Genomic DNA, 23499 nt, shown 5'->3' on the forward strand with positions numbered 1-23499 from the left:
CTTATCTTTCTAAGTCATGTCAACAAATGCTGTGTTCACAACCTCACAACTGTTTCAGGTTAGTTTCTTCAGAAATACATTCTAATTCACTAGTTATTATTTCAACTGTGTCTAATCTGCTATTTAACTCATTAATTCAACTTTTTATTTTTGTATTTTTTTACATTTTTAGATGTTCTACTTGCCACTTGACTCTCTTCTAAATCCACCTGGTCGTTTTTAGTAGGCTTTGTATTTGCTCTTTTTTTTTTTTTTTTTACTAACTTGAACATTTTGTGCATAGTAATTTTATAATCTGTTACATGATAATCCAAGTTTTGAAGTCCCTGATGGTGTAAGTCTTTTTTTGAAATAGTTCCTTCTGGCTTTCAATTGTGATAGATTTTCCCCTTGTATTTCACTGTGGTATTGACTGTGAGCCTGTGTTATTCTCAAATTTTGGAAATCCATGAAGCTTACATAAGGGATAGTTTCCTCCAACTAGAATTTGTGTATTCTTTCAATAGCCAGGGTCACTACTGGCCTAAGGCCATGATAACCACCTTTTAGGATACTTTTTAATGTAGAAATTGCAAGGTAAACATTCTTGCCACTAGTCCACAGTGTATTTTTATGTCATAGTGCCTATATTGGCATTTGTCCTTACATGTTTGCTTGTTGCTCTTGGCTCACTGCTTTAGTTTCAGTTTTGTTGTTTTTTCTAAATCGAGGAGAGTGTCTCTCAGAATTTCTTTGCTTAATTGGAACCCCCAAATGCATTTAGAGTCTGTTTTCCTGAGACATAGCTGTTTTTTAGTGGGAAGGTCTTTTGGAGTATCTTGTTCAACTTAATGCTAGAAGCAGAAATCTTACATTATTTGTTGTTATACTCAGTGTGTTTTATGGAGGTTGATGAAAACTTCTTAATTCTTTTAAAGCTGTTCAACAATTTTTCTTACATGTGAGAAAGCTAAATTTTGGATGTTTTGGCCAGTTTTAATGTTTTCATATGAACTAATTTATTTCATATTTAGATTCACATATTAATAAATGTTATATTGTCTATTTGGTGTTGTTACTTGAGTATTTTGAAAACCACTACATATTTTGAATGTGTCAGTCCACCTTTCAAAGCTGTTTCTCCAAATTTCAAACTCTTATCTTCTAAGCTCCATGTGCATGTGTGTGTGTGATATGTTTGTGTGACTTTTGGTTGGATAGAGTGTAAGATGAAGATGAATATGTGCTTATATTTGTATGTACATGGACTTTTGATTTGGGCAAAGGTGGAAGTTCGTAGAGGTGGGGTTGAGAGCACAGCTAGTTGCTGATGTCTCTGGGAGGAAGGAAATGGCAATCTTGAGTTGAGAAGAAATTGTGCAATTAAATAACTACTCTTTATTGAATCTGTATAAGGCTTTGTTATTAGGCTTTCTGCTAAATGCTTTACTTTCATGGTTTCAACTAACCCTCAGAAACCTGTAGTAGTATTGCTGTTTAGTTGCTTAGTCATGTCCAACTATTTGTGATCCCATGGACTGTAGCCTACAAGGTTCCTCTGTCCATGGGATTCTCCAGGCAAGAATACTGGGGTGGGTTGGCATTTCCTGCTCCAGGGGATCTTCCTGATCCAGGGATTGAAACTGCTTCTCCTGCATTGCCAGGCAGATTCTTTAACAATGAGCCACCAGGGAAGCCGGTAGTAGTGTTACTTCATTTTAAAGATAAGGAAACTGAAGTGTAGAGAGGTTAATTATCCTTGCCCCAGTTCACATGATCGTTAGGTAGCAGAGCCAAGAATTGAGCCCAGACTTAGTGACTGACTCTAAAGTGAAAGTCGCTCAATTGTGTCTGACTCTTTGTGACCCCAAGGACTATAGGGTCCATGGAATTATTCTCCAGGCCAGAATACTGGAGTGAGTAGCCTTTCCCTTCTCCAGGGGATTTTTCCAACCCAGGAACTGAACATAGCTCTCCTGAATTGCAGGTGGATTCTTTACCTGTTGAGCTACAAGGGAAGCCCACTGCGCTCTTTCTCTTATTCCAAAATGCCCAAGGAATGAATGTTAGCCTATATATAATCTTTAACACCCATCTATGGATTTTGCATTCCTTTCATATTACTAATATAAAAATGAAATAATTTATCCATTAGTATCTTAAAATAAATATTCTTTAATTTATTTGGGAATAACTATTTTTTCTTCTCTATTTAGGAGAATGCTTGGGGCAAATGGATTTTAATATTTTTGGCATCTAATATTGAATAGAAAAAAATGGATGTGTTGGCATCAAGAGCGAGGAAGATCAGATATTTTGAAGATCCATGCTACTTCAGTCTGTTAAAAATTTCTGAGAAAATGTTTCATATACTTGAATATCTTTCATGTAAAAATTATGACCTATGTTCTCTTAGTTTTACTCACAAAAATATTTATAAATTAATTTCTCAAATCAATGCCATTGAAGTATTTTACAGCTTTTGAGGAAGCAATCTGGTCACAGAAAAATTATTACTTAAATATTAAAGCTCCAACTCATTCTTTTTATCAGTTAATAAAATGCTAAATTTACATAATTAATTGATTTTATTAATACAAATGTAGCATGTTTAATTTAGTAGTCAAATTAAATTAATTACTTATTTAAGAGCAATACAATACTTGGACTTGGCATTTAATAATAATATTTAAAAATAAATTTTATATTAAAAGTAGCTCCAATATATTTAACTGTTTGCTGGCAAAACTGCTGAAGAAACAGACATTATGTTAGATAGGTTTTTTTTTGCCTTTTTTTTTTTCTTTTGATTTGGAGTTAGATTGCTAGAAAGCAGATCTGATAATAATAATAGGTTGATACTGAGGCGTGTAATAACCTCTTGGGATTATTTTCTGGGGGTATGTTAGTTGGTGCCTGGTACAGTAAATTAACAATGAACTCCATATTAGGAAACACTAGCACACACTTGCTTTCTTTCAAGCTATTTTTAAAGAATGTGCTTATTGTTTACCTGACTTTTTGAAAATGCAATTTATGGAATGTGGAATCCTTAAGGGATGCTGTATGAAGACATTCACTGATATTTTATGAAAGGTTTGAAAGTTTGGGGTTTGATTCTATTTCTTCTTAAGCCTGGAGTTTAAAAGTAATTTAGGAACTAAATAAAAGTCTCTATAGGGACCTTTCAGGTTGTGGGCTTACCAATAACATTTTGAAAAATCCCATTACTATTAAGCACTGTGTTTTTCATTAGATTTCAATAGCCCTTTTTTTCTCTTTCTCTCTGACACTTTGTAAGTAACAGATCTGTCCAACTGGAATATAACACTTTACTGTGGCTTAATATTGATTGTCTTTTTTAGCACAGCCAAATAACATTTAAAACAATGCTTTGAAGAATATTAACATGAAGAGCAACCTTTTCAGTCATGCAGAGAAATGATTTTGAAGTGACATTAACTTTCACATAAAATTCTGTTGGGAAACCTCATAATGGTTCACTTTATTTTTTTTCATTTTAGGGAAAAAGACTTCTGAGTTCTAATTTTTTACTTTCTTCAGGCACATTCATGCTTTTAGCTTGCCCCATATAAGTCAAAATAGCTTGGTATTTTAGAGCCTTAAAGTTTAATACTAGCTGTTTCACATAATCTTCTTCCTGAAAACCATGTTGGATGTTTCTTTTATCATTATATGGTTTGTAGCAATCTCTTAAAGGGACTTTCCTAAAATCACAACTTTTCTAATCTATTTTATTCTCTTGTATTCCTGGATTTCATATTTGATTGCATTTTTAATTCAATTCAGATTAAAGTTTAGTACAAAACCTTTTTTTTTTAATTAATTAATTAATTTATTTATTTTATTTTTTAAATTTTAATATCTTTAATTCTTACATGCGTTCCCAAACATGAACCCCCCTCCCACCTCCCTCCCCATAATATCTCTCTGGGTTTATTTCAATAGAAGTTCATTGTTCATAGTTAATTTTCTTAAAGTATTTTTGAGTTGTCTGATTAACTCAGCCAAATATATTATTGGGAAAAATTTTCTCTGCATCTTTTCCTCTCTTTTATTTCTTTTTAATTAATTTTTATTGAAGGATAATGGCTTTACAGAATTTTGTTGTCTTCTGTCAAACCTCAACATGAATCAGCCATAGGTATACATATATCCCCTCCCTTTTGAACCTCCCTCCCATATCCCTCTCCATCCCACTCCTCTAGGTTGATACAGAGCCCCTGTTCGGAGTTTTCTGAGCCATACAGCAAATTCCCATTGGCTGTCTATTCTACAGATGGTAATGTAAGTTTCCATGTTACTATTTCCATACATCTCACCCTCTCCTCCCCTCTCCCCATGTCCATAAGTCTATTCTCTGTGTCTGTTTCTCCATTGCTGTCCTGTAAATAAATTCTTCAGGACCATTTTTCTAGATTCTGTATATGTGTGTTAGAATATGATATTTATCTTTCTCTTTCTGACTTACTTCACTCTGTATAATAGGCTCTAGCTTCATCCACCTCATCAGAACTGACTCAAATGTGTTCCAATTTATGGCTGAGTATATTCCATTGTATATATGTACCACAACTGCTTGATCCATTCATCTGTTGATGGACATCTAGGTTGCTACCATGTTCTAGCTATTGTAAATAGTGCTGCAATGAACAATGGGATACGTGTATCTTTTTCAATTTTGGTTTCCGCAGGGTATATGCCTAGGAGTGGAATTGCTGGGTCATATGGTGATTTTATTCTTAGTTTTTTTTAAGGAATCTCCATACTGTCTTCCATAGTGGCTGTATTAATTTACATTCACACCAACAGTGCAAGAGTGTTCCCTTTTCTCCACACCCTCTCTAGCATTTATTGTTTGTAGACTTTTTGATGATGGCCATTCTGATTGGTATGAGGTGATATCTCACTGTAGTTTTTATTTGTGTTTTGCTAATAATGAGCGATGTTGAGCATCTTTTCATGTGTTTGTTAGCCATCTATATGTCTCCTTTGGAGAAATGTCTACTTAGGTCTTTTTCCCACTTTTTGATTGAGTTGTTTGTTTTTTCTGGCATCGAGTTGTATGAGCTGATGTATATTTTGGAAATTAATCCTTTGTCAGTTATTTCATTTGCTATTACTTTCTCCCACTCTGAGGGTTGTCTTTTCACCTTGCTAATAATTTCCTTTGCTCTGCAAAAGCTTTTAAGTTTAATCAGGTCCCATTTGTTAACTTTTGTTTTTATTTCTGTTACTCTAGGAAGTGGGTCAGAGAGGATCTTGCTTTGATTTCTGTCATCGAGTGTTCTGCCTATGTTTTCCTCTAAGAGTTTTATAGTTTCTGGTCTTACATTTAGGTCTTTAATCCATTTTGAGTTTATCTTTGTGTATGGTGTTAGGAAGTGTTCTAACTTCATTCTTTCACAGATAGCAATCCAATTTTCCAAGCACCACTTATTGAAGAGGCTGTCTTTGCCCCATATATTCTCACTTTTTTTTTTTTTTTTGTCAAAAATAAGGTACCCATAGGTGCATGGGTTATTTCTGTGCTTTCTATCTTGTTCCATTGGTCTATATTTCTGTTTTTGTGCCAGTACCATACTGTCTTGATGACTATAGCTTTGTAGTATAATCTGAAGTCAGGAAGGTTGATTCCTGCTTTGGTTATTTGGTTATTTGGGGTCTTTTGTGTTTCCATATGAATTGTGAAAATTTTTTTCTACTTCTGTGAAAAATGCCATTGGTAATTTGATAGGGATCTCATTGAATCTGTAGATTGCATTTTGTAGTATAGTCATCTTTACAATATTGATTCTTCCTACCCAGGAACATGGAATATCTCTCCATCTGTTTATGTTGTCTTTGATTTCTTTCATTTGTGTCTATAATTTTCTGTGTAAAGTTCTTTTGTCTCCTTAGGTAAATTTATTCCTAGATATTTAATTCTTTTTGTTGCAATGGTGAATGGGATTGATTCCTTAATTTCTCTTTCTGATTTTTCATTCTTAGTATATAGAAATGCAAGTGATTTCTGTGTATTGATTTCATGTCCTGCAACTTTGCTAAATTCACTGATTAGCTCTAGAAAATTTCTGATACTGTCTTTAGGGTTTTCTCTGTACAGTATCATGTCATCTGCAAAGAGTGAGAGCTTTGCTTCTCTTTTCTGATTTGGATTCCTTTTATTTATTTTTCTTCTCTGATTGCTGTAGCTAGGACTTCCAAAACTATGTTGAATAATAGTGGTGAAAGTGGACACCCTTGTCTTATTCCTGATCTTAGGGGGAATGCTTTCACTTTTTCACCACTGAGAATGTTTGCTGTAGGCTTATCATATATGGTCTTTACTATGTTGAAGTACCTTCCTTCAATGCCTGTTTTTTTTAAGAGTTTTAATTATAAATGGGTGCTGAATTTTGTCAAGTATTTTTTCTGCATCTATTGAGATTATCATATGGTTTTTATCTTTCAATTTGTTAATATGGTATATCACATTGATTGATTTGCATATATTGAAGAATCCTTGCATTCCTGAAATAAACCCAACTTGATCATGGTGTATGAGCTTTTTGATGTGTTGCTGAATTCTGTTTGCTAAAATTTTGTTGAGGATTTTTGCATCTATGTTCATCAGTGATATTGGCCTACAGTTTTCTTTTTTTATGTGTGTTTTGTCTTTGTTTGGTTTTGGTATCAGGGTGATGGTGACCTCGTAGAATGAGTCTGGAAATGTTCCTTCCTCCGCAACTTTTTGGGAAGAGTTTTAGAAGGATCAGTTTAGTTCAGTTCAGTCGCTCAGTTGTGTCCTACTCTTTGCGACTCCATGAATTGCAGCATGCCAGGCCTCTCTGTCCATCACCAACGACTGGAGTTTACTCAAACTCATGTGCATCGAGTTGGTGATGCCATCCAAACATCGCATCCTCTGTTGTCTCCTTCTCCTCCTGCCCCCAATCCCTCCCAGCATCAGGGTCTTTTCCAATGAGTTAGTTCTTCCCATGACGCGGCCAAAGTATTGGAGTTTCAGCTTTAGCATCAGTCCTTACAATGAACACCCAGGACTAATCTCCTTTAGAAAAGACTGGTTGAATCTCCTTGCAGCCCAAGGAACTCTCAAGAGTCTTCTCCAACACCACAGTTCGAAAGCATCAAGTCTTCAGTGCTCAGCTTTCTTCACAGTCCAACTCTCACATCCATACATGACCACTAAAAAAACCATAGCCTTGACTAGATGGACCTTTGTTGGCAAGGTAATGTCTCTGCTTTTCAATATGCTGTCTAGGTTAGTCATAACTTTTCTTCCAAGGAGTAAGCGTCTTTTAATTTCATGGCTGCAGTCACCATCTGCAGTGATTTTGGAGCCCCCCAAAATAAAGTCTGACACTGATTCCACTGTTTCCCCATCTATTTGCCATGAAGTGATGGGACCAGATGCCATGATCTTCATTTTCTGAATGTTGAGCTTTAAGCCAACTTTTTCACTGTCCTCTTTCACTTTCATCAAGAGGCTTTTTAGTTCCTCTTCACTTTCTGCCATAAGGGTGGTGTTATCTACATATCTAAGGTTATCGATATTTCTCCTAGCATTCTTGATTCCGGCTTGTGCTTCTTCCAGCCCAGCATTTCTCATGATGTACTCTGCGCATAAGTTAAATAAGCAGGATGACAATATATAGCCTTGACATACTCCTTTTCCTATTTGGAACCACTCTGTTGTTCCAAAAAAAGCTTTTTATTTTTCCACAAATTTTGAATGAGATCCTTGCCAGGTACAGTAACCCTGGTAGTAGATTTTTCTTTTTCAGTACTTTAAATATATTCTGTCATTCCCTTCTGGCTTGCAGAGTTTCTGCTGAAAGATCAGCTGTTAAACATATGGGGGTTCCATCATATGTTACTTGTTGCTTCTCCCTTGCTGCTTTTAATATTCTTTCTTTGTGTTTAGTCTTTGTTAGTTAGTTTAGTATGTGTCTTGGTGTGTTTCACCTTGGATTTATCCTGTATGGGACTCTTTGTGCCTCTTGGACTTGATTGGCTAGTTCCTTTTCCATGTTGGGGAAATTTTCAACTATAATCTCTTCAAAAATTTTCTCATACCTTTCTTTTTCTCTTCTTCATCTGGGACCCCTATCATTGGAATGTTGGTGCATTTGATAATGTCTCAGAGGTCTCCGAGACTATCCTCAGTTCTTTTCATTCTTTGTACTTTATTCTGCTCTTCAGAAGTTATCTCCATCATTTTATCTTCCAGCTCACAGATTCATTCTTCTGCTTCAGATATTCTGCTATTGATTTCTTCTAGAGTATTTTTAATTTTAGTAATTGAGTTGTTTGTTTCTATATGCTTATTCTTCAATTCTTCTAGGTCTTTAATTGATTCTTGCATTTTCTCCATTTTGTTTTCAAGGTTTTTGATCATCTTTACTATCACTATTCTAAATACTTTTTCAGGCAGTTTGCCTAGTTCTTCTTCCTTTATTTGGACTTCTGTATTTCTAGTTTGTTCCTTCAATTGTGTAGTATTTCTCTGCTTTTTCATTATTTTCTTTAACTTACTTTTCCCAGGCTGAGGTCTCCTTTTCCCAGGCTTCAATGTTGAGTTCTTTTTTCATTTTGGTTTCTGCCCTCCTACGGTTGGTCAGCTGGAAAAGAATCTGCCTGCAATGCGGGAGACCTGGTTTCAATCCCTGGGTTGAGAAGATCCCCTGGAGAAGGGAAAGGCTACCCATGCCAGTATTTGGGCTGGAGAATTCCATGGACTGTATAGTCTCAGTTCAGTTCAATTCAGTCGCTCAGTTGTGTCCTACTGTTTGCAACCCCATGAATTGCAGCACGCTAGGCTTCCTTGTCCATCACCAACACCTGGAGTTCACTCAGACTCACATCCATCGTGTCAGTGATGCCATCCAGCCATCTCATCCTCTGTCATCCCCTTCTCCTCCTGCCCCCAATCCCTCCCAGCATCAAAGTCTTTTCCAGTGAGTCAACGCTTTGCATGAAGTGGCCAGAGTACTGGAGTTTCAGCTTTAGCTTCAGTCCTTCCAAAGAAATCCCAGGGTTGATCTTCAGAATGGACTGGTTGGATCTCCTTGCAGTCCAAGGGATTCTCAAGAGTCTTCTCCAACACCACAGTTTAAAGGCATCAGTTCTTTGGTGCTCAGCTTTCTTCACAGTCCAATTCTCACATCCATACATGACCACAGGAAAAACCATAGCCTTGACTAGACGGACCTTTGTTGGCAAAGTAATGTCTCTGCTTTTCAATATGCTATCTAGGTTGGTCGTAACTTTTCTTCCAAGGAGTAAGCATCTTTTAATTTCATGGCTGCAGTCACCATCTGCAGTGATTTTGGAGCCCCCAAAAATAAAGTCTGACACTGATTCCACTGTTTCCCCATCTATTTCCCATGAAGTGATGGGACCAGATGCCATGATCTTCGTTTTCTGAATGTTGAGCTTTAAGCCAACTTTTTAGCTCTCCTCTTTCACTTTCATCAAGAGGCTTTTTAGTTCCTCTTCACTTTCTGCCATAAGGGTGGTATCATCTGCATATCTGAGGTTATTGATATTTCTCCTTGCAATCTTGATTCCAGTTTGTGCTTCTTCCAGCCCAGCGTTTCTCATGATGTACTCTGCAGATAAGTTAAATAAGCAGGTGACAATATACAGCCTTGACGTACTCCTATTCCTATTTGGAAGCAGTCTGTTGTTCCATGTCGAGTTCTAACTGTTGCTTCCTGACTTGCATATACATTTCTCAAGAGGCAGATCAGGTGCTCTGCTATTCCCATCTCTTTCAAAATTTTCCACAGTTTATTGTGATCCATGCAGTCAAAGGCTTTGGCATAGTCAACGAAGCAGAAATAGATGTTTTTCTGGAATTCTTTTGCTTTTTCCATGATCCAGCAGATGTTGATAATTTGATCTCTGGTTCCTCTGCCTTTTCTAAAACCAGCTTGAACATCTGGAAGATCACAGTTCATGTACTGCTGAAGCCTGGCTTGGAGAATTTTGAGCATTACTTTACTTGTGTGTGAGGTGAGTGCAATTGTACGGTAGTTTGAGCATTCTTTGGCATTGCCTTTCTTTTGGATTGGAATGAAAACTGACCTTTTCCAGTCCCGTGGCCACTGCTGAGTTTTGCAAATTTGCTGGCCTATTGAGTGCAGCACTTTCACTGTATCATCTTTCAGGATTTGAAATAGCTCAGCTGGAATTCCATCACTTCCACTAGCTTTGTTCATAGTGATACTTTCCAAGGCCCACTTGACTTCACATTCCAGGATGTCTGGCTCTAGATGAGTGATCATACCATCGTGATTATCTTGGTCATGAAGATCTTTTTGTACAGTTCTTCTGTGTATTCTTGCCACCTCTTCTTAGTATCTTCTGCTTCTGTTAGGTCCATACCATCTCTGTCCTTTATCGAGCCCATCTTTGCATGAAATGTTCCCTTGGTATCTCTAATTTTCTTTAAGAGCTCTCTAGTCTTTCCCATTCTGTTGCTTTCCTCTATTTATTTGCATTGGTTGCTCTGGAAGGCTTTCTTATCTCTCCTTGCTATTCTTTGGAACTCTGCATTCAGATGCTTGTATCTTTCCTTTTCTCCTTTGCTTTTCACTTCTCTTCTTTCCACAGCTATTTGTAAAGCCTCCTCAGACAGCCTTTTTGCTTTTTTGCATTTCTTTTCCATGAGGATGGTCTTGATCCCTGTCTCCTGTACAATGTCACAAACCTCCATCCATAGTTCATCAGGCACTCCACTCTATCTATCAGATCTAGTCACTTAAATCTATTTCTCACTTCCACTGTATAATCATAAGGGATTTGATTTAGGTCATATCTGAATGGTCTAGTGGTTTTCCCTACTTTCTTCAATTCCAGTATGAATTTGGCAATAAGGAGTTCATGATCTGAGCCACAGTCAGCTCCTGGTCTTGTTTTATTGACTATACAGAGCTTCTCCATCTTTGGCTGCAAAGAATATAATCAATCTGATTTCAGTGTTGACCATCTGGTGATGTCCATGTATAGAGTCTTCTCTTGTGTTGTTGGAAGAGGGTGTTTGCTATGACCAGTGCATTTTCTTGGCAAAACTCTAGTAGTCTTTGCCCTGCTTCATTCCATATTCCAAGGCCAAATTTGCCTGTTACCCCAGGTGTTTCTTGACTTCCTACTTTTGCATTCCAGTCCCCTATAAAGAAAAGGACATCTGTTTTGGGTGTTAGTTCTAAAAGGTCTTGTAGGTCTTCATAGAACCATTCAACTTCAGCTTCTTCAGCATTACTGGTTGGGGCATAGACTTGGATTACCATGATATTGAATTGTTTACCTTGGAAACAAATAGAGATCATTCTGTCATTTTTGAGATTGCATCCAAGTACTGCATTTCAGACTCTTGTTGACCATGATGGCTACTCCATTTCTTCTAAGGGATTCCTGCCTGCAATAGTAGATATAATGGTCATCTGAATTAAATTCACCCATTCCAGTCCATCTTACTTCGCTGATTCCTAGAATGTCGATGTTCACTCTTGCCATCTCCTGTTTGATCACTTTCAGTTTGCCTTGATTCATGGACCTGACATTCTAGGTTCCTATGCAATATTGCTCTTTACAGCATCGGACCTTGCTTCTATCACCAGTCCCATCCACAACTGGGTATTGTTTTTGCTTTGGCTCCATCCCTTCATTCTTTCTGGAGTTATTTCTCCACTCATCTCCAGTAGCATATTGGGCACCTACTGACCTGGAGAGTTCCTCTTTCAGTATCCTATCATTTTGCTTTTTGGGGTTCTCAAGGCAAGAATACTGAAGTGGTTTTCCATTCCCTTCTCCAGTGGACCCCATTGTGTCAGACTTCTCCACCATGCCCACCCATCTTGAGTTGCCCCACAGGGCATGGCTTAGTTTCATTGAGTTAGCCAAGGCTGTGGTCCTAGTGTGATTAGATAGACTAGTTTTCTGTGATTATGGTTTCAGTGTGTCTGCCCTCTTGCAACACATACCATTTTACTTGGGTTTCTTTTACCTTAGACGTTGGGTATCTCTTCATGCCTCCTCCAGCAAAGCGCAGCCACTGCTCCTTACCTTGAATGAGGGATATCTCCTCACTGGCCCCCCTCCCGACTTTGAATGACACAACTGAGCGACTTTTACTCAGTTCACTCAAGGTTGGTCCAGTAGTTTGTATAAGCTTCACATAGGGTGAGATTTGTGCTGAGTTTTGTTTGTTTTTTGTTTGTTTTCCCTCTGATGGGCAAGGATGAGTGAGGTGGTAATCCTGTCTGCCTATGACTGGGTTTATATTTTTGTTTTGTTTGTTGTTTATATGAGGCATCCTGCACAGGGTGCTACTGGTGGTTGGGTGATGCTGGGTCTTGTATTGAAGTGGTTTTCTTTGTGTGGGTTCTCACTATTTGATATTCCCTAGGGTTAGTTCTCTGGTAGTCTAGGGACTACCAGAGGCTCCAAGACAGTGCTCCTACTCCAAAAGCTCAGAGCTTGATCTCTGGTCAGGAATGAGGATTCCACAAGTGGTTTGTTATGGCATTAAGTGAGATTAAAACAAATATTCAAAATGAGCATGCAAAGATGAACCCCAGACAAATGGCAGTTACAAAATAAGGCAAATAATGAAAATAATGGAATATACACATATACATGTACACCCATGAGCAAAGTCAAAACGTTTCAACAAAAATAAAGTACAGTACATTGACCCAGCAAACAAAGGAAATCAAAAATTATATTTACCAGTTAAGAACAAAACTAACCAAAGCACAAACTGGAAAACAAAAGTAAGGCAAAGTGCCAAGTGGGGAATAGAGCAATGCAAACAAAACTAACAAATATGTTAAGAAGAAAGGAAAGAAAGAAAATAAAGAAAGAATAGATATGCAAAGTTAAATAGAGGTAGATGAAGAAGATATATATCCATTAAAGATTAACTGCAAGGGTAAAAGAACAGTAGGAAAGGTAAACATGGAATAAATGTAGAAAAAATGTAATAGGTTAAAAAATTAAAATTATAAAATGGGAAAAGAAGAAAAAAAAGTGGAAGAAGAAAGAAAAAAGGAAAAAGAAAAAAACTCCGCAGAACTGCAAAAGCCCAATGTAGAGGCAGAAGTTTATAATAGCAATAAAAAGTGTGACAGAATATACATATATACATATACACCCATAAGCAAAATCAAAACTGTGAAAAAATAAAGTACAATAGATTGACCCAGAGAACAAAAGAAACCACAAATTATATCCACCAGAACAAAACTAACTAAAGCACAAACTGGAAAAGAAAACTAAAGCAATGTGTCAATTTGGCAATAAAGCAATGAAAATAAAACTAACATATATTAAGAGGAAAGGAAAGAAAGAAAAGAAAGAATAGATCTACAAAGTTAGATAGTGGTAGATAAAGAAGATTTATATAAAGATTAACTGCAAGGGGAAAAGAGCAATAGGAAAAGCAAACAAAGGAATAAATGTAGAAAAAATAGTAATAGGTTTTAAAAAAATTAAAATAAAAAAAAGAAAAAAGAGAAAAAAAGAAAACTCCACAGAACTGCAAAAGTCCAATGTAGAGGCAGAGGTTTATAACAACAATAAAAAATATGACTGAGGAATAAAGAAAAAGCTAAAAAGCTTAATTAGATTTCATAGTGCCAATAAAATGGACAATTACAAAATTGGGTGGGGAGGGAAAAAAAGAAAAAATCAGAAATAATCTACAGAACAAGTCAAAACATACAAATAATAAATGTTTTTTCTTGAGTCACTGCTGTCAGAGTCCTTTGCCTCGCTGGGAGTCACAGTCCACCTCATCTCCCTAGGATGCCCTCCAACACTGTGCTGATCTCTGGACCTGCTCAGATTCTAATCTGGTCCTACTCCTGTGTGTTCTTGCCTCCAGTGTCCACAGCTATCAGAACAAGTGCATTTTCTCTTGTGGGAGCTCTCAATGACCTTTCATATATTCCATAGACACAGAGTCTGCCTAGTTGATCATGTGGATTTAATCTGCAGCTTGTACAGCTGGTGGGAAGGTTTTGGGTCTTCTTTCTTAGCCATACTGCCCCTGGGTTTCAACTGTGATTTTATTTTCACCTTTGCATGTGGGTCATCCACTGGGGTTTGCTCCTGAGGCTGCCCTGGAGGGCTTGGGTTTGCCTCTGTGAGGGCCAGGTGCAGCTGTTAGAGTTGCAGGGGTTCTGGCAGCACCAAGGTTCTCAGGGGAGTTGCTGGCTAGGGCAGCAGGAAGTTTAGCACTCTAGAAGGGTATGGCAGCCAGTATTGGCCAATACGCTCCAGTATTCTTGCCTGGAGAGCACCCCCACCCCCACTCCCTCATCCCTGACAGAGAAGCCTGGTAGGCCACAGTCTACAGGGCTGCAAAGAGTCAGACACTACTGAGGTGACTCTATGTGCCTAGACGCAAGACATTTTTTGCCTGTGGCAGCTCTGTCCCAGTGAAAGTTGAGCATGAAGGTGGCACAGCTGCTTGGCTTGCAGGCACCCTGGGGGTGCCAAATGCCAGACTGTCTCTGCTGCTGTAGTTATGGCCCTATCAGAGTATTTTTTTGAGCCTCCTGTAGCTGGCGATCAGAAGGCCTCTTTGGCCAGTTTTTCTTCATAGCTCTGCCCATTCAGACAGTTACAGGGCTCCCTTGCTTGAGGTCCTTCTCTGTTGTTCAGCGCGTCAGGCACAGAGAGGGGGCCCCCCTTGGCTTGGGTTCTACTCTGTAGATCTGCACCTCAGGCACTTAAAGGGGCACCCTGGGTGGGGTCCTACTCTGTAGTTCACTGTGGCAGGCATTTGATGGGCCAGCCTCTCTATTCAGCTGCTGATGCTGGTGTGTAGGGAGAGAGAGGCTATGGAGATGGTTCCACCCACTACAGGTGACTCAGCAGTATTGTCTTGCTTCCATGGCTGCCCAGCTTTCTCCTCCACAGGCATTTCCCACCACAATCTCCTCCCTCACATCCTCTTGATCCATCCCTCCACCATCAACAGCAGCCCTCGCCCTGGGATTGCTCTGCAATCCCTAAACTCCAGCTCCCAGCCACTGTGCCTTCCAGGTGACCTGTATCCCTGTCCAGGGTATGTATGGCTGTGGCAAGGATAGTCAGATTCTCATTCCGTTTAGACTGCTGCAGATCAGCTGTTTCACTCTCAGCCTTAAATATTTCTCCTCTGACTCAGACAATTGCTCCCATGTGGGGATTGGACCCCCTGCTTCAGTTCTCCCACCGGCCAGAGGGCAGGTCCTGTCCTACTAACACTCCTGGTTTTTTTCCCTAGTTCCTTTGTTCTACCGAGTTTTGGGCCTATATATTCTCCACTGTTCAGGTACTCCTGTCCGCTTTCAGCTGGTGTTCTGCATGCACTTCTGTGTCTGAAGGTGTATTCCTGAAGTATCCCTGGAGAGAGATGTACTCCGCCTCCACCTAATCCTCAAGAAAGTCAAAGCATCAAGGTTATGTTTTCCATTTCTTTAGGAATCTCATATGATTTTCCTTTTCTGGAACTTATGTCACTATCAAAGTGGATGGTATATTTATCTAATATTACTTTCTTACTGGTGAACTTGCTAATATTTCACTTACACTACTTAACTTAGAACAACAATGACTTTTTTATTTCTGGATCATCTGGTTAGTTCTGTCTCACATGGTGTTGGCTAGGGTTCCTCATGCATGTTGGTTCAGTTGATGATTGGTCTAGCCTGCAAGGTCCAAGAAGGCCTCTGGCACATATTTGAGATCTCAGTATTGACTCTTGGTCAAGTGACTATTTTATCTTCCTAGTGGCCTTTCTGTTCAAGTAGTATATATTGAATACTTGGTTTCTAGATCTCACAGCATCACTTCTACCATATTCTGTTGGTCAAAGCAAGTCATTCTATTTTGTTTGAATGAATCATTTTGGACTTTTTGTGAAACCTCAGTTTAACCTATTTCCTAACAAAATGCAAACTCCTGTTTCTTAAACATATATATGTTTAAGACATATATATATATATGTTTTATATATATATATGTTTAAGACATTCAAGAGTTTAAAAAGCTAAAGGAACTACATGTGGGAAGATATGTTTTTCTAAGCATTGAAAGAAATATACCAATGTGTAAGGAGAGATAGACTTTTTGTGATCTTTAACTCAGAGAATTTATTGCAAGGATCTTTTTGTAGTTGTTCAAATGTCTGTATAAGAATTGTATCTTGAATATAAGCTTTATAAAAATAAATTTTACATATAGCATTCACTGTATCATCTTTTGATTAATAATGTGTTCCTGTGTATAGGTTTCTGATGAACTGGCTTAAAGCAGGATAACACAAACTAAAGTAACCGACAGCAGGAGGTAAATATATCTTAGATCAATGTTTCCAGCTGGGTCTTTAAATGCAGGACAGAGCAGGGAATCTATAACTGTTTGATTTGAATTTGTGTGAAATATTTAAAAATACGTTTTAACCACTGTTAAAAGCAAGTTGTTATAAAATATTCTCCAGAGATCTCTATTTTAGTGAAGAGAATTCTGAGGGTGCAGAATGAGCTATTATAAAACTTTTACCAATTGAAATTAATTTCTTATCTGACTTAGATTGTCTCAGTATACAAAAACAAATTGGATGATGAAGCTGGTGAAGCTACAGTTGATGACCATAACCACCAATCCAAGTCCAGGTTTGATGCATGATACTGGATGCTTGCAGCTGGTGCACTGGGATGACCCAGAGGGATGGTATGGGGAGGGAGGAGGGAAGGGGGTTCAGGATGGGGAACACGTGTGTACCTGTGGTGGATTCATGTTGATGTATGGCAAATACATCAACAATACAATATTGTAAAGTAATTAACCTCCAATTAAAATAAATAAATTTATATTAAAAAATAAAAAAAATCTCTGGGGTTCAACCAAACAACTTCATTTTCTATAAATTTGAACTAAACTAAATTTAAATAAATACTATCATATATATTAGAATTAAATGAAGAATTTTCATTGACAGAGGGTTGCATTACTGGAATAATTGGAAATACATTTAATTAGGTTTTCCCTGTTGACTATTAGTAGTATTCATTAGGCTTTGGATAGGAACCACAAGACAGATAATTCCCCATTGAGATGGATAGTTAGTGTCTGACAGGATGACACTCTCTGCTGTTGACTGAAAGAAGATCAATATGTTCTAGATGCCAGTAGCATAGATGGTGAGGGTGCTGATAGGAGTCTACTCTGTATTCCAGGCTTAGTTGAGGGCCACCCAAATTTGACTGCACATAGTCTCTGGAGGTAGGGCAAGACTTTTCTTGAACGTTGGTTCTGAATCTATTCAGTTGCTTAACAGTCTTCAGAGTTTTGCACCTTATAAACGGATGCTTGGATACTTTTGAGGGCACAAATATTTAAACACCCACATTTATCTCTGTAAAACTTTAACATTGGTCAAAAAATAATATTTATTTTTTTAGTCAGATTGTGTCTTGATTTTCTGTTTCAAAGTAAGTGTTTGAAGATCAGCAGTATTACCATTACCTGGGAGCTTGTTGGAAATGCAGAATTTCAGGTATCGCCTCACATTTACTGGATCTTAATCTGCTTCCCAGGTGGCACTACTGGTAAAGAATCTGCCTGCCAGTGCAGGATACATGAGAGATGTGGGTTCAATCCCTGGGTCAGGAAGATCTCCTGGAGGAGGGCATGGCAATCCACTCCAGTATTCTTGTCCGGAGAATCCCATGGACAGAGAAGCCTGGTCAACTATGGTCCATTTGGTCTTTAAGGGTGGGACAGGACTGAAGTGACTTAGCATGCACAATCTGCATTTAAAAAGGTTCCTCTATGACCCACCTCCACCCAGAATATTGGAAATAAAAGAAAGAAGAAACAAATGGGGCCTAATTAAACTTAAAAGCTTTTGCACAACAAAGGAAACTATAAACAAGGTGAAAAGACAGCCTTCAGAATGGGAGAAAATAATAGCAAAGCAACTGACAAAGAATTAATCTCAAAAATATACAAGCAACTCCTGCAGCTCAAGTCTAGAAAAATAAACGACCCAGTCAAAAAATGGGCCAAAGAACTAAACAGGCATTTCTCCAAAGAAGACATACAGATGGCTAATAAACACATGAAAAGATGCTCAACATCACTCATTATCAGAGAAATGCAAATTAAAACCACAATGAAGTACCATTTCCTGCCAGTCAGAATGGCTGCTATCAGAAAGTCTACAAGCAATAAATGCTGGAGAGATGTGGAGAAAAGGGAACCCTCCTACACTGTTGGTGGGAATGCAAACTAGTACAGCCACTATGGAGAACAGTGTGGAGATTCCTTAAAAAACTGGAAATAGAACTGCCTTATGACTCAGCAATCCCACTGGTGGGCATACACACTGAGGAAAACAGAATTGAAAGAGACACATGTAACCCAATGTTCATTGCAGCACTGTTTATAATAGCCAGCGCATGGAAGCAACCTAGATGTCCATCAGCAGACGAATGGATAAGAAAGCTGTGGTACATATACACAATGGAATATTACTCAGCCATTAAAAAGAATACATTTGAATCAGTTCTGATGAGATGGATGAAACTGGAGCCTATTATACAGAGTGAAGTAAACCAGAAAGAAAAACACCAATACAGTATACTAATGCATATATAAGGTATTTAGAAAGATGGTAACAATAACCCTATATGCAAGACAGCAAAAGAGACACAGATGTATAGAACAGTCTTTTGGACTCTGTGGGAGAGGGTGAGGGTGTGATGATTTGGGAGAATGGCATTGAAACATGTATATTATCATATGTGAAATGAATCTCCAGTCCAGGTTTGATGCATGAGACAGGGTGCTCCGGGCTAATGCACTGGGATGACCCAGAGGGATGGTATGGGGAGGGAGGTGGGAGGGGGGTTCAAGGTGGGGAACACATGTATACCCGTGGTGGATTCATGTCAATGTATGGCAAAACCACTATAATATTGTAAACTAGCCTCCAATTAAAATAAATAAATTTATATTAGAAAATAAAAATAAAAAGGATCCTCAGGCAATTTATAAGCATTATTAAAATTTGAGAACAGTGATATTAGATGTTAATAGCAAAATGAAGTCTTGAGATAAGGAACTAAATTCAGTATCTTAATAACCTACAGTGGAAAATAATATGAAAATGTATATATATAACTTAATCAGTTTGCTGCACAGCTAAAACTAACATAATATTGTAAATCAACTATACTTCAACAAGAAAAAAAGTCTAAAGGAATTCATAGGTTGAATAGAGATTTCAAAAATATTGTAAGGAATTCCCTGGCAGTCCAGTGGTTGGCACTCTTAGTGCCAAGTGATGGGGCTCCATCCCTAGTTGGAAAATTGGAATCTCTGTAGTTTGAAAGCATCAGTTCTTCAGTGGTCAGCCTTCTTTAAGGTCCAACTCTTACATCCATACATGACTACTGGAAAAACCATACCATTGACTAGACAGAACTTTGTCAGCAAGTAATATCTCTGTACTTAGATATTTCCATATTTTGGCTATGTTGTAAATAATACTTCAGTGAACATTGGGATGCATATATCTTTTCAAATTAGTGTTTTCATTTCCCTCAAGTAGGATTGCAGTGTAAGAAGGTGGTTCTATTTTTAATTTTTTGAGGAACCTCCATACTGTTTTCCATAGTGGCTGCACCAATTTTCATTCTCACTAACAGTGTGTGAGAGCAAACACCCTCTTCCAACAAGAGAAGACTCTACACATGGACATCACCAGATGGTCAACACTGAAATCAGATTGATTATATTCTTTGCAGCCAAAGATGGAGAAGCTCTATACAGTCAGCAAAACCAAGACCGGGAACTGACTGTGGCTCAGATCATGAACTCCTTATTGCCAATTCACACTTAAATTGAACAAAGTAGGGAAAACCACCAGACCATTCAGATATGACTTAAATCAAATCCCTTAGATTATACAGTGGCAGTGAGAAATAGATTTAAGTGACTAGATCTGATAGATAGAGTGCCTGATGTACTATGCATGGAGGTTCATGACATTGTACAGGAGACAGGGATCAAGACCATCCCCATGGAAAAGAAATGCAAAAAAGCAAAATGGCTCTCTGAGGAGGCCTTACAAACAGCTGTGAAAAGAAGAGAAGCGAAAAGCAAAGGAGAAAAGGAAACATATAAACATCTGAATGCAGAGTTCCAAAGAACAGCAAGGAGAGATAAGAAAGCCTTCCTCAGTGATCAATGCAAAGAAATAGAGGAAAACAACAGAATGGGAAAGACTAGAGACCTCTTAAAGAAAATTAGAGATACCAAGGGAACATTTCATGCAAAGATGGGCTCGATAAAGGACAGAAATGGTATGGACCTAACAGAAGCAGAAGATACTAAGAAGAGGTGGCAAGAATACACAGAAGAACTGTACAAAAAAGAGCTTCACAACCCAGATAATCACCATGTGATTACTCACCTAAGCCAGATCCTGAAATGTGAAGACAAGTGGGCCTTAGAAAGCATCACTATGAACAAAGCTAGTGGAGGTGATGGAATTCCAGTTGAACTATTTCAAATCCTGAAGGATGATGCTGTGAAAGTGCTGCACTCAACATGCCAGCAAATTTGGAAAACTCAGCAGTGGCCACAGGACTGGAAAAGGTCAGTTTTCATTCCAATCCCAAAGAAAGGCAAAGCCAACGAATGCTCAAACTACTGCACAATTGCACTCAACTCACACGCTAGTAAAGTAATGCTCAAAATTCTCCAAGCCAGGCTTCAGCAATACGTGAACCGTGAACTTCCTGATGTTCAAGCTGGTTTCAGAGATCAAATTGCCAATATCTGCTGGATCATCAAAAAAGCAAGAGAGTTCCAGAAAAACATCTATTTCTACTTTATTGACTATGCCAAAGCCTTTGACTGTGTGGATCACAATAAACTGTGGAAAATTCTGAAAGAGATGGGAATACCAGACCACCTGACCTGCCTCTTGAGAAACCTGTATGCAGCTCAGGAAGCAACAGTTAGAACTGGACATGGAACAACAGACTGGTTCCAAATAGGAAAAGGAGTACGTCAAGGCTGTATATTGTCATCCTGCTTATTTAACTTATCTGCAGAGTACATCATGAGAAACGCCGGGCTGGAAGAAGCACAATCTGGAATCAAGATTGCTGGGAGAACTATCAATAACCTCAGATATGCATATGACACCACCCTTATGGCAGAAAGTGAAGAGGAACTAAAAAGCGTCTTGACAAAAGTGAAAGAGGAGAGTGAGAACGTTGGCCTAAAGCTCAACATTCAGAAAACGAAGATCATGGTATCTGGTCCCATCACTTCATGGGAAATAGATGGGGAAACAGTGGAATCAGTGTCAGACTTTATTTTTTTGGGCTCCAAAATCACTGCAGGTAGTGATTGCAGACATGAAATTAAAAGACGCTTACTCCTTGGAAGAAAGTTATGACCAACTTAGAAGCATATTAAAAAGCAGAGACATTACTGTGCTAACAAAGGTCTGTCTCATCAAGGCTATGGTTTTTCCTGTGGTCATGTATGGATGTGAGAGTTGGATTGTGAAGAAAGCTGAGCATCGAAGAATTGATGCTTTTGAATTGTGGTGTTGGAGAAGACTCTTGAGAGTTCCTTGGACTGCAAGGAGGTCCAACCAGTTCATCCTAAAGGAGATCAGTCCTGGGTGTTCATTGGAAAGACTGATGCTAAAGCTGAAACTCCAATACTTTGGTCACCTCATGTGAAGAGCTGACTCATTGGAAAACACTCTGATGCTGGGAGAGATCGGGGGCAGGAGGAGAAGGGGATGACCCAGGATGAGATGGCTGGATGACATCACTGACTCGATGCACATGAGTTTGGGTAAACTCCGGGAGTTGGTGATGGACAGGGAGGCCTGGCGTGCTGTGATTCATAGGGTCGCAAAGAGTCAGACATGACTGAGCTACTGAACTGAACTGAACTGAACTGAACAGTGTATGAAGGTTTCCTTTTCTGTACATCCTCATCAACACTGATCATTTCTTCTCTTTTTGATGACAACCATTCTGGCAGGTGTGAGGTAGTTCTGGTGGTCTTCATTTGCATTTCTGCGATGATTAGTGATGCTGAGCATCTTTTCATTTGCTTTTTGGCCAACTGTATATTTTCCTTGGAAAATACCTGCTTGGATCTTCTGCCCATTTTTTAAATGTAATATTCAGGTTCTCTGCGAATTTTTTGATTCATGTGCTAATTTACTTATTAATTTGCTGTCAATTTTCTTTTTCTCTCCAATTTTATTTATTTATTTATTTTTTTTAGTTTTTTATTTTTTAAATTTTAAAATCTTTAATTCTTACATGCGTTCCCAAACATGAACCCCCCTCCCACCTCCCTCCCCATAACATCTCTCTGGGTCATCCCCATGCACCAGCCCCAAGCATGCTGCATCCTGCGTCAGACATAGACTGGCGATTCAATTCTTACATGATAGTATACATGTTAGAATGTCATTCTCCCAAATCATCCCACCCTCTCCCTCTCCCTCTGAGTCCAAAAGTCCGTTATACACATCTGTGTCTCTTTCCCTGTCTTGCATACAGGGTCGTCATTGCCATCTTCCTAAATTCCATATATATGTGTTAGTATACTGTATTGGTGTTTTTCTTTCTGGCTTACTTCACTCTGTATAATCGGCTCCAGTTTCATCCATCTCATCAGAACTGATTCAAATGAATTCTTTTTTATGGCTGAGTAATACTCCATTGTGTATATGTACCACAGCTTTCTTATCCATTCATCTGCTGATGGACATCTAGGTTGCTTCCATGTCCTGGCTATTATAAACAGTGCTGCAATGAACATTGGGGTACATGTGTCTCTTTCAATTCTGGTTTCCTCAGTGTGTATGCCCAGAAGTGGGATTGCTGGGTCATAAGGCAGTTCTATTTCCAGTTTTTTAAGGAATCTCCACACTGTTCTCCATAGTGGCTGTACTAGTTTGCATTCCCACCAACAGTGTAGGAGGGTCCCCTTTTCTCCACACCCTCTCCAGCATTTATTGCTTGCAGATTTTTGGATCGCAGACATTCTGACTGGTGTGAAGTGGTACCTCATTGTGGTTTTGATTTGCATTTCTCTAATAATGAGTGATGTTGAGCATCTTGTCATGTGTTTGTTAGCCATCCGTATGTCTTCTTTGGAGAAATGTCTATTTAGTTCTTCGGACCATTTTTTTGATTGGGTCGTTTATTTTTCTGGAATTGAGCTGCATAAGTTGCTTGTATATTTTTGAGATTAGTTGTTTGTCAGTTGCTTCATTTGCTATTATTTTCTCCCATTCAGAAGGCTGTCTTTTCACCTTGCTTATATTTTCCTTTGTTGTGCAGAAGCTTTTAATTTTAATTAGATCCCATTTGTTTATTTTTGCTTTTATTTCCAGAATTCTGGGAGGTGGATCATAGAGGATCCTGCTGTGATTTATGTCTGAGAGTG

The sequence above is a fragment of the Ovis canadensis genome, chromosome 18 (assembly GCF_042477335.2).
Source record: "Ovis canadensis isolate MfBH-ARS-UI-01 breed Bighorn chromosome 18, ARS-UI_OviCan_v2, whole genome shotgun sequence".
NCBI classification, from domain to species: Eukaryota; Metazoa; Chordata; class Mammalia; order Artiodactyla; family Bovidae; genus Ovis; species Ovis canadensis.